The sequence below is a fragment of the Coptis chinensis genome, chromosome 2 (genome assembly GCF_015680905.1).
Source record: "Coptis chinensis isolate HL-2020 chromosome 2, ASM1568090v1, whole genome shotgun sequence".
Classification (NCBI taxonomy): domain Eukaryota; kingdom Viridiplantae; phylum Streptophyta; class Magnoliopsida; order Ranunculales; family Ranunculaceae; genus Coptis; species Coptis chinensis.
Genome location: NC_141457.1, coordinates 104,922,390 through 104,935,295, shown reverse-complemented (window position 1 = coordinate 104,935,295; position 12,906 = coordinate 104,922,390).

Below are 12,906 nucleotides of genomic sequence, written 5' to 3'. Positions count from 1 at the left end.
CGTATGACTACTGGGTGGCGTTTTTGCATTGACTATCGTAAGTTGAATCTAGCCACTAGGAAAGACCACTTTCCTCTTCCTTTTATTGACCAGATGCTTGAACAGTTAGCCGGTTATAAGTTTTATTGTTTTCTCGATGGTTATTCCGGTTATTACCAAATATGTATTACACCTGAGGATCAAGAAAAGACTACATTTACTTGTCCTTTTAGAACTTTTGCCTACCGTCGTATGCCATGTGGGTTATGTAATGCACCCGGTACCTTCTAGAGATGCATGCTTAGCATTTTTTCTGACATGGTAGAAAGGTTTCTTGAGGTGTTTATGGATGATTTCTCCGTATTTGGTGATTCTTTTGATGAGGGTTTGCACCATTTGGAATTAGTGTTAATTAGGTGCAAGGAGAAGAATCTTGTGTTGAATTGGGAGAAGTGTCATTTTATGGTTCAACAGGGTATTGTTCTTGGTCATATTGTTTATACTAAAGGAATTGAGGTCGATAAGGCTAAGATTGATGTCATTTCTAGTCTTCCACCACCTAAGACTATGAAAGATATTAGGTCATGCTGGATTTTATAGGCGATTCATTAAGGACTTTAGCAAGATTTCTTGTCCCTTATGCAATTTACTTGGTAAGGACGTTGATTTTGTCTTTGATGATGATTGTTTGAAAGCTTTTGAGAAGCTTAAGCATTTATTGACTACCACTCCTATCATACAACCACCTAATTGGAATGTACCTTTTGAGTTAATGTGTGATGCGTCCGGCTATGCTCTTGGGGCTGTTTTAGGTCAACGGTTTGATAAGTTGGCCCATGTAATTTATTATGCGAGTCGAACTCTTAATGATGCCCAAATGAATTACACTACAACCGAGAAGGAATTGTTAGCTGTTGTGTTTGCTTTAGACAAGTTTAGGTCTTATCTCATAGGGTCTAAGGTTGTCGTGTTTACTGATCATTCGGCTTTGAAGTATCTTCTTTCTAAAAGGGATGCTAAAGCGCGTCTTATTCGTTGGGTCCTCTTATTACAAGAGTTTGACATTGAGATTAGGGATAAAAAGGGTACAGAGAACGTGGTCGTTGACCACTTGTCTAGGCTTATAGTAGAGTCTTCTACTAGTCTTTTACCTTTGAATGAGTCCTTCCCTGATGATCAACTTTTTGTTGTCTCCCAGTTGCCTTGGTATGCAGATATTGTTAATTATCTTGTTATAGGTCAGTTTCCTTCTCATTGGAGAAAACAAGATAAATCTAAGTTTCTTGCTGAGGTTAAGTATTTTTTCTGGGATGACCCATACTTGTTTAAGTCATGCCCTGATCAGATTGTTAGGAGATGTGTTCCTGAGAGTGAGTTTCATAGTATTCTCTCCTTTTGCCATGACCATGCATGTGGTGGTCACTTTGGTCCTAAGAAGATGGCTGCTAAGGTTTTGCAGTATGGTTTTTATTGGCCTACTCTCTTTAGAGATGCACATGAGTTTTGTTTAGGATGTGATCGTTGCCAGCGTACGGGTAATATTTCCCATAGGAACATGATGCCTCTTTCCCCTATTTTGGTGTTAAGCTTTTTGATGTGTGGGGTATAGACTTCATGGGTCATTTTCCCCCTTCCTTTGGTTATCTTTATATCCTCGGCGCGGTAGATTATGTTTCTAAATGGGTTGAGGCGGTGCCATGTAAAACGAATGATCACAAGGTTGTTGTTAACTTTTTGAAATATAATATATTTTCTTGTTTTGGTACTCCTCGTGCAATTATAAGTGATAATGGTACTCATTTTACAAATCGTGTGTTTGAATCTTTAATGAAAAAGTACTCTATTACTCATAAACTTGCTACCCCATACCATCCCCAAACTAGTGGCCAAGTTGAAGTATCTAATAGGGAAATTAAACTGATTTTAGAAAAGACGGTACGACCTGACCGTAAGGATTGGTCTCAACGTCTTAATGATTCCCTTTGGGCTTATATGACTGCTTATAAGACTCCCATTGGTATGTCTCCTTATAGGCTTGTGTTTGGGAAGGCATGTCATTTGCCTGTGGAATTAGAACATCGTGCTTTTTGGGCCATTAAAAGTTTTAACTTTAACATGCGTAGAGCAGGTTCACAACATAAGCTCCAATTGAATGAGTTAGCTGAGTTAAGGAATGGGGCATATGAGAATGCCAAAATTTACAAAGAGCGGACTAAGATTTTTTATGATAAATCTATTCTTCGCAAGTCTTTTGAACCTAATCAAAAAGTTTTGCTATATAATTCTCGTTTGCGTCTTTTTCCTGGTAAGTTACGTTCTAGGTGGAATGGTCCTTTCATTGTTAAAATTGTTTTTCCTTATGGTGCTATTGAGATAGAGGATCCTACGGATGGTCGTGTGTTTAAGGTTAATGGTGAACGCTTGAAACCATATCTTGATGGTTTTGCTAATAAGGATGTGGAAGAGGTGGATCTTATTGATCCTATTTATCATGACTGAATGAGTATGCTTGTTGTATTTTAGTAGTTAAGATTTTGTTTTTCTTTTATAAGAGTCGCTTCCCATTGTTCCCAAATACTTCATTCTAGCCCTTAGTCTCCATTTAGGTTAACCAATGAGAAACATATTATTGTGATTTTCAAGTTATGACAGGTTTTATATTTATGAAATGTCGAAAATACAGAGGAGACTCTGTCGAATTTTTTTGAATTTTGGGGCGTTCATTTTGTGTTTAGTTGGTAGACAAAGTGCTAATTTAAGAATTGGGTGTGCGAAGCATTCGTCTGCTAGAGACGTTAACTGTAGCGCTTATGGGAGGCAACCCATGTTTTTATTTTTGTTGATTCTTTTGTGCACGTGTATCATGCATTCCACTCTAACACCTTTTCTCTGCTTTTTTGGAGACGTGTAACTCTATGGAATGAGACACGCAATACATTTTAGTCGTTGTAGTATATTAGTTCTTTATATATTATCGTTGTTATATCTTTGGCAAAGTACTAATTTCTACAGGTGACTCAGCGATGTTATTATTTTTTTGTTCTTGGAGCTCTTGGTAACTTCTTTCCTTATACTTTTAATTGTCCATGTTGTTATCTTTTAAATTACGCATCTATGTTAACATTGAGGACAATGTCTATAAGAAGTTTGGGGGTGGGAACAAAATGTTTGTTTAGCAAAAAATAAATATGTCCAACATGGTATGATTAATGGTGATTTTCTATGATGAGAAATTTTAAAAAAAAATTGATTTCTAAAGCCACTGATTTTCAAGGAATCTATGAAGTTAAGAGTCACTTTTGAAGTTATTGTTGCTTTTAGACTATTTTCTACCTCTAGAAATAGATTTTGTTGATGAAAGTTTAAGCCAAAGTGGAATATGCACTATTAGCCACCTGATACATGTCAAATTGAAGAGTAATTTAATCTCCTAGTGAACTAGAAAAGGAATATAGAGACTTAACCCGTGAGACTTGAGCCTTTGAATTTCTTGGAGAGTCTTTACGTAAATTCAGAGTCCATGTTGACTCATTCATTCTTCTGTGCTTAAATTCGTTGTATAGTCTCATTTTTTTTTCTTGTTTTGGTCGATCACGAAGTGACATCAACTGGGGAGATAGCCATTAGGTCTTGTAGTCTATTCGAAGCAGAATATCATACTGATAAGTCAAGTAGTAAGCCAATTAGCCTTTATCTATACCACCTAGTAGGATCATCATGTTAACCCTTTTGAGCCTTAGATATTAAGCCTTTTTTTCTTAAACCAACTATTCTTAACCTAACTCCAAATAAGGAGTGTAAACCCATATTATTAGCCTTACCCATATTTCTGAGGATTTCTAAAGGACTAAAGAGAAAGCTAGAAGAAGAAGATTCTAAAGGGAAAATTTACTAAAGTCAAATGAAGAAAATCATTCCTTTTGCTCAAAGTGATTCAATAGAAAAGAATAGAAAGAAAAAAAAAAAAAAATATATATATATATATATATATATATATATATATATATATATATATATATATATATATATATATATATAGAAAAAAAAAAAAAAAAAAAAAAAAAAAGAGAAAAAAAAAAGAAGAAAAAGAAAGAGAAATCATTGAGCAAAAGTAGTGAGAAAGTTAAGTAATGTAGTCTACAAAGTGAAGAAATTTTTCCATGAAGGTCAAGTACAAGAGGGTCTTTAGTTTATTCTCAGAAATTTTTGAATCCTTTTTACCTTTTTCTTGTTAACCTATCCTAAGCCCCGTCTTAATACCCAGACTTATCACAAAAGTATGATATGAAGTGTAGAATAAGCGAGAGGATGCTAAAGTGAAGGACCCAACACTTCACATGTGATTGATGTTCTTTCCATGAGACTAATTTGTTTTTGAAATTTCATAAGTCCGTCTTTCTGGCTAAGTATGTGGGATGTTATATTATTTAACTAATTTCCCTGCATACAGAGGTAAAATTGAAAACTTCTCTGAGAGAGAGACTTTCTTGTGAGTGTATGAATGGTGAGGATTGAAGTTGATATGTTCTTTGGATAGCAAGTTGGGAATTCCATTACTTGGATATGAGCTTGTATTAGTTTGGCTAAACACACACACGCTTTGGTTTGGTGCAGTAATCAATGATTTCTATCTTTGGAAGTAGTGATGTGTCTTAGTGATAATGATGTAAACTGTGGTAATTGATGATTATTGAACTTGTTTGTCAGTTGGCAAAAATTTTTATCTCCGAGAAAATTATATATATCACCATTGGTTATGCTATGTTAATGTTTGTGGGTACCGTTTCTGAAAACCCTCACGAGACTAAACTCGTCCACTAGGGGTAACTTAGGGGTTTAAAAGGCTTGTTACACATGCTAAGTGTAATCGTGATTCCTACGAAAGTGAGTTAGGATTTTTGTTTTTGTTATTAGTTTAGTTTTAGTTTTGCTCGAGGACAAGCAAAATATAAGTTTGGGGGTATTTGATAAGCGCATAAATGTTATATATTTATGCTCAATTTTATATTAGTTAGTCCGTTTATTTTATTTGTTTGATTTAGTTAGTGTGTTTTTAGTGAGTTTGCAGGATTGGAGTTAACTTGATTAAAAGTGTTGAAACCGTCGAGATTCAAGATATTAGTGTGTATGCGTTGATCTAGTTCGGTGGAGGTATCCGGTGTTGGTCAAGATATTATTTGCGTGCATTGGATTTGGCCTTGTTGTTTGTTAATGAGAATTTGGACTAGGTACTTTAGATTAGCATCTGACCAGTAATAGGGAAGCAAGGCTATAACTATGAATATTTCGGAATGCACATAAAGACAAAACTTAAGTGGCACGTGACCAAGGTGGAAGCTTCCAATCCATGTGATTGTTCATGACCGAAAGCTTGGGTCTGTTTGATCCAATATAAGCCAACAGGTGAGGCGTGGATTGTAGAATACATGGGCCCAAGTTAAGTTGTCCCAAGAACTAAAGATAAATTAATAGAAGCGCATGTGCACCCAACTAATATCAAATCCGGTACCCACTAACAAATAGCCACACCATTTCCTGTCCATCCGAGAAGCACCATAACAACCCTTAGTTTCCTTCCTTCGTCTCTCACTCACGAACAGGAACATAAAACCCATCCCTCAAATTTCTGCGATCGAACCCCCGAACCAATCGAGCACTACACATCTTACCATTCTTCCATACATCCATTTTCACTTGATCAACACTCTCTATTCTCGATTGTACTAAAACCCAACAGAGAACAAAAGCCCGACAGTCCTCATTCCAATCAAATTGATCGAAACCGACTAGCTAGTCATAGAATTAGACAGTTCTAATTCTAATCAAATACTACCCAATGCCCTAACAAAACCTCTATATATACCAGTAAGAACCAAAGGGAGGGGGGGATCTCTCGAGAAGACCGAAACAGAGAACAGGAGAGACAAAAAAGTGGAGTTCGAGTGAATACGCGAATTAAAGCTTGGGGACAGAACGAATTGGAGGAGAAGACTTCAACGCGAGACTACGGTTTTTTCAATGATTAATTCTTCTATTAATTTCGTTTTTATGTTCATTGTTATGTATAGCTAAACTCCAAGTCTAGGGCAGATGAAACCTTAGGCTAATGTTTGTGTTTTTTTGGGATTAATTTCGATGATTTCCAATTAGTTTAAATTGCTATATTCTTCTAGTTTCATGTATTGATAGCTAGCTTATATCTTTCATATAGTGTGTCACGCATACTTTATAGTTCGATATTCGTTGCTATTAGTTAAGCCTGTTTTAACTGTTGACGTCAAATTTAGATATTTTTCGTGCCGTAAAAAGACGAGTAATCTTTTAAGTTTGATCTGTAGTGCCGAAACTTTAGAAGATACATGTTTAGTTAAGATTATCACGATCATATCATCGAGAAAGTAAGGGTTACCTTTCCCTCGTGCTACTCATATTAAATCTGGAATATTAAAATTACTCTTAGAAATATAAACAGAAGTCTACGGTGGATTCAATAGTCCTAGATTTCTCTTCCCATTTGATAAAACCCAATTATTTAGTTTATAGTTTTCATAGTTTAAATAGTTTAGTGAGTAGTTAATTCAATTTTCCATAAAAAGAATATTGTCTGAATTAGTTAAGTATAATTTTAATACTCGTTTGTCGTAAGTAGCAATCTCTGTGGGATCGACCCGGTTGCCGTCGTAACTATTTTCAACGATAGCCGTGCGCTTGTGGTTTAACTAGGGTTAGATTAGTCTAATTAATTTAGACCGACTAATTTCCTATCAAACCCCAAGTCCCAATAAAAACCCATGGTTAAAAAAAGATGTTCCTTCTACTTTCTCTAAACCCCCAACAAAAAAACCAATGTTGAAAAACTGAATAATTGATTTCTATCTCTCGCTAACACTATGTGTAGCTAGCACATCTTCTGCTATCTTCTTCCTCGATCTCCAACGTGAGTTTGACAATCAAAACATGTTTTTCTCTCATCATCAATCTTTTTAAAGATTTTTTGGCTAAATCATATTTCAATATTAAATTGCTAGGTTTTGTTGCGATAAACTTGAGACATATCATACCAGTTTGATTAATCTCCATATATTCCTTGCTTTGATGTTATTTTGCGCATCTAGGTGAGTTGCCACTACTCTTTAGTGCTTAAAGCTTTATGAGTTAAGACTACTCTGAAGAAGAACAACAAGTTTGTTGTTTTTTGAGTTTTGTAAGCGTTGCATTTGCAAGACATGCTATATTTTCTCATATAGTTAGTAGTATTTCTCCTGCTAACTTCAATTCGCCTCCATTATTCTCAAGATTTATACTTCCGTATTTAGGTGAACCGTGAACCCCGCCAACTTCCACCACAATTACTCTATGGAATAAGAATTTACTCTCTTGAGTTATCTCAAGAATCTTATGTTTATTGTTCTGATTAATTCCTTACTGCTTTGATTTTTGTTACTTTCTCCTTTTTTCGGTTTTTCGGCTAGATTGCAAGTTCATAAACCATTTGTGGATTTGGAGCCTAACGACTGATGCAATCGAAAAACTATAGAGTGGTTAGATATAAAGTATTTACATATTTCATATTTGTTTAATCAAGCACAAAATTAATTTTCTTAGTTTTTGTTGGGGAGACAAGGAATGAAATCTCTTATTGTTTTTTCTTATAATGATATTGTGGTTTTAGTATTGGTTTGCTTGGTTTCATTTTTTGTACTGCCACCACCAAGTTGCCCAGGGAAGACCTATCAGTGTTGAGTTTCACATTCCTGACGCGACAACTATAAAACATGATGGCCTTCTTTTTGGTTGCTCAATTAGAGCATGCTACAGCCAATTGCAGGTGCTATTTTCTTTCCATGGGTTGCTCATTTTTTATGGGGTACACGGCTGAGCAAACTTGCACCCACGACTGGAGTTTGAAGAAAGAACAGTGTAGAAACAAATAGCATTTAAGTGAGGTACCTGTTTTATTAGTAGAGTTTGATCTTATTTTTTTTTATAGATTTAAATGGTACACTATTCTTATCAGTTCACTTTTTTCAAAAGACATTTTTATTTTTTCAGTTTTTAAGTTTAGTGACACTACATTTTGCAATAGCATTCCAATTACACTTATAACAACTTCTATTCTCTATCATTTTTGCTCTTTTAAGCCGAGGTTGGTATAGACGACCTTTCTTGGAAATAATTAGCAAAGTAATTTCACTGACACTAGGCTTCGACTCAACCGCCACTTATACGATATTTTACGATTAAGAGTTGAAGGATGTGTTGCACACAGTGTTAATTTGTGATAGGTGTGAGTGTGTGATGCCAAATAATATTTTAATTTATGCAAGAATAAATAGGTTAATTAATGTTGTATCTTATTCACCTTAGTTATAATATTACAGAAAGGAAGAATGATACGGGTTGTTAATATGCAGTCTAAGATTTGTCAACTATGAATTCTCTTAATCAGTGTATGTTCTAATCCATGTATTTTGTAAGGTTACGTAAAGTTATGAGATTAAATGCAAATTTGTGGAGTCTTGACTCCTTTTGAAATGTTTTTTCGTTGGATTTAGTTTATTATTATATTTATCTTGCTTAGTTGCTCTTTTCCCTGCTATTTTTAAGTTTTCTTTATTCATATGTAAAAAAAAACAGCCATATGGATTTCACCACTTAATATCTATAGTTTTATTTTGTTGGTGATTAGAAGTTTTTTTTTTTTTGGTTTATGTGATGGTTTTAGTGGATCAGATCAGACTATTAAAATGACTCATCACATGTCATTTCAAGGTATTTTTATAAGTTTTCGATGATCCCAAATAGTTAAAATCATATAACTACAATATTATAATTTGATAACTAATAGAAGCATTTGTGAATTTGATTTTTATTGCTATTTTTTGTAGAGACACTGCGGGAGGATCTACGTACACAGTTGGCTATTATAGATCAACTTGATTAATCAACGGGAAATTAGAAGCTTGATGTTAAAGAATTGAATCAATTTCAAAACACCCACAAGACTGGAAATCAGAAGTTTGATGAAAAAGAATTGGATCAATTTCAAATAACCACGAGACGGGAAATCAGAAGCTTGATGCAAAACACTTACGAGATGGAAAAATTGGATCAATCCCAAAGCACCAACCAGACGGGAAATCAGAAGCTTGAATAGTACTTACAATGTCTAAGGTTCGAGCTTATTCTATCCAACCAACCAAGAAGGCCCAATGCAACAAAATATCAAGTCTTTTTCATACACATTGTTCATTTGAAGTTTTGGGGCAAACTAAACCACCAATGCATTTGTTTTCTCATGATTTAACCATGTTTCTTGAAGAACATTATTGTTTGAATTGTACACCCATGAGGTGCTAATTATAGCTAGCACAAATTCCAATTGTATCATGACTTTCTTCTAATGGCAGATGTCTCTAAAAAACTATAAAGATGGAATTTCAAACGGGATTCATTACCAAAAGTCTAACATAGATAGTCTTACTTACTCAAGAGAACAAATAATCCAAACTCACTCTCTCTCTCTCTCTCTCTCTCTAAAAAGTCTGAAAGTACTAATAGATAGACGATTATGACAATAAGCAGGATTAATGCGCCATAAGTATGCAAAAATTGTAAATGTGCACTGTCGTGTGTAGCAGTTCAACTTAATATTGAAGGATGAAAGACTTCTAATTTATATTTTAAAATAATATTATTAATTGGTACCCGTTCGTAGGACGGGTTCGAAAACTAGTTGGTCTAATACTTCTTCCCAATAGCTACCCTTTGCTTTAAGGATTCTCAGTATGGCCGATGGGGGATAAAAATGAAGGCTGTCAACGGGCCGAACTTGAACAGGACTCACCTATGTCCAAGTTCCGTCCAAATTATATTTACATTTAGAAAGTCCAAGTTCCAGTCTAAGTCTCATTGGACATGATCGGATTTGGGCCTGGCCTAGGTCCAATAAGATTACATGGAAATAGTGTATTTTTTTATTATTTCTCTAAAATAATTGAAATAGAGTGTAGTAAAGACTCGAACCCAAGCCTTATATGTGGCACTACAACACTAATCCATCAAGCCTCTTCACATTTTATGTACTTATGTATACTAGTAGTTACAAATTTAATAGTACTTATTTGAAAAGCTAAAAAAATAACCTTAGTTTTCGTGTCGGCCGTTATCGGGTTGGATAGGGGTATATCCATAACTGGCCCAATAGTTTTATCGGATAACATTTAAGTTCTAAATCCCTATCTTATCGGTTCGAATTCAATTGGGCTTCGGGCCTGGCCCGGCCCATTGACAGCCCTAATAAAAATGAAGCATATAGCCATATAGTCATATACATTGCTTGTGCCCGTGTTTGGCATTTTTGAAAAGATTAAAAGTAGCTATTTGTGGGCTTTGAATTAATAAATAGTATTTGTGCTCCATAAGATAAAGCCCATGCATATTTGGTCCAGCTACCAACAAGGAGAATTTGGTCCGTAAAACAACAATATATCTAATAACTATCAACACGAGAGAATGACCTAAATAAGAGAATTTTGGTCAATGTTGAAGTCATAATTATTTTTACTTCGTTAAAATTCTAACTTGCTCAGAGAGGATACCACAATAAATAAGGAAAGAATGTATGGAAACATTGGAAAGAAAAGAGAAAGAGTGAAAATTTTCTTATTGATAAAGGTGTGTAGAGAGAATAGATGGAGTAGGAGCAGATCTATGGTATGATTTTTATTTATTTATTTATTTTATCAAGGTGGGATACTGCTACAAATAATCTATTTTTTTTTTTGGGAAAGTTGAGATGGGATGTCTCTATGGGAGGAGGCTACGTCTACATAGAAGAAGATATGTAACTTCCTCTCCAAGATACAGATAAAACACTAATACGTATAGGCTCAATGGTGGGCATCCCATGGGGCCATGCCTCTCACAACAATTATAACATTTTACAATAAACTAACATGTTAAAATGTTTAAAAGAATATAAGTATAATGATAGGGAACAAGTACCGAGCAAAAAAAAAATATATGGAACAAGAGTTTAGATTTAGAATAAAGGATACGGATGGAAATCCTTGATAGAAGAATTGAACGAAGGAGATTGAAGAGTTTGGAAGAATAAGAAATTAAGATTGAAGAAGATGAAGAATAATTGGGGAATGATAATATTAGGTTTTAAGATAATTGATAATTTGTTTGATTAAATAATTGGATTCCTAAAACAACTAACATTGGCCTCCTTATATAGATAAGCCAAACTTGATAGCCAAAAAACCTAGGCTTCTAAATCTAATTAAACTTAATAAAATAAACTACTAAATCAACTTAATAATGCTATTAATAAAAATACCTAAAAATGGACATTTTTATCCTACATCATTCTCCTCTTCTTTCAAACAACTCGACCTCGAGTTGATAATAGGAAAAAAAACTAATCCTGCTTGCTCAAAAACATACTCTCTACGATCTTTCCAATGTTTCTTTCAGCTTCTTGGATAACATTTTCTTAGTCTTCTGCTTGAAGTAAACACATGTCCAAAATAAGCTTCAAACACTAACCATTTGCTCACAAATTTCTTTTTACAAGACTTAATATGATTTTTCTTACGCTTCTTTTGAAATAATTGAAAGAACTCGTACGTTAGGATGAGAAGGTCCACTTAATGCTGCGTAAGCTTGTGAAATACCTATAATACACTATAATGGTGGAGGTTTCTGCTCGACTTAACGAGTCTATGAAATAAGAGATGAATCCTCAACGTAAAGAAGAAGATGTAGGAGATAAATTGATAACTTTGATTCAGAAAAATAATGTATTGGATGTCTCGTTACAATGCATAGATCTATTTATATAGATAACTCTACTTGGGACTCAAGAAATAGAATACTACTAAAATTATTGGACTTCTAATTCTAGCTAGACTATTAATAATAATAAGTTACTAAATAAACTATGTTGCTTCTTCTGATCTTCCCTTATTAGCTAGGAAAGACTAGCTTGATGTTCTACATCATACATCATAGAAGGATTGGAATACTTGAAAGGTATGATTGTTTTGTTGTTTTTCAATAATGTGTCGATGTATGTACCACTATATTCATACCCCTATAAATATAAATTGTTAGGTACCACCACTATACAGCTACTCATTAGTGTGGCCTACTTGTGTGCCCAAGCCAGTAGTGTGGCATATGCGCTCCCCACTAGTGTGGCAAATGATCTAGCCATTAGTATGACACATGTGTTTCCCACTAGTGTGGCACATGGTTTGCCCATTAGTATGACACATGTGTTGCCCACTAGTGTAACACATGTTCTGTCCATTAGTGTGGCACATGCGTTGCCCACTAGTATGACACATGCGTTGCCTACTAGTGTGGCACATGTGCTGCCCACTAAAATGACACCCAAGTTATGTATAGTATATTCTGATTATTAAGGAAAATATATTCCTTATGTTGCGACTCAATAATGATGCAAATGAGTGAACTTCAAAATAGGAGAGTAAGAGAAGAATTCTTATTATGAATGTTAGATAATGGGAGGAGGTTTGGCTTTATATAGATGAGGTAACCTCCTCCAAGATAGGAAACATATGTTACATTAGGTAATGTCTTCATAGATAACTAATAGACTTCATGGTGCTTGGGCAGCCACATTAAACTTATAGATTATAACACTCCCACTTGGATGTCCACCATTTCTAAGTATATCGCCTTGTTAAAACCTTGCCAGAAAAACCTTGTGGGAAAAATTTGTGCGAAAGAAAAAGAGTACAATTTTTAAGTAAACTTAGATCTGGTGTTTGGACATGCTTAATGTTGTCTCATTAAAACCTTGCCAGAAAAACCCAGTGGGAAAAATCTGATCTAAGGAAAAAAGAGTACAACGCGCTAGGTCCCTATATCTGATATTGTATTCTCAAGGAA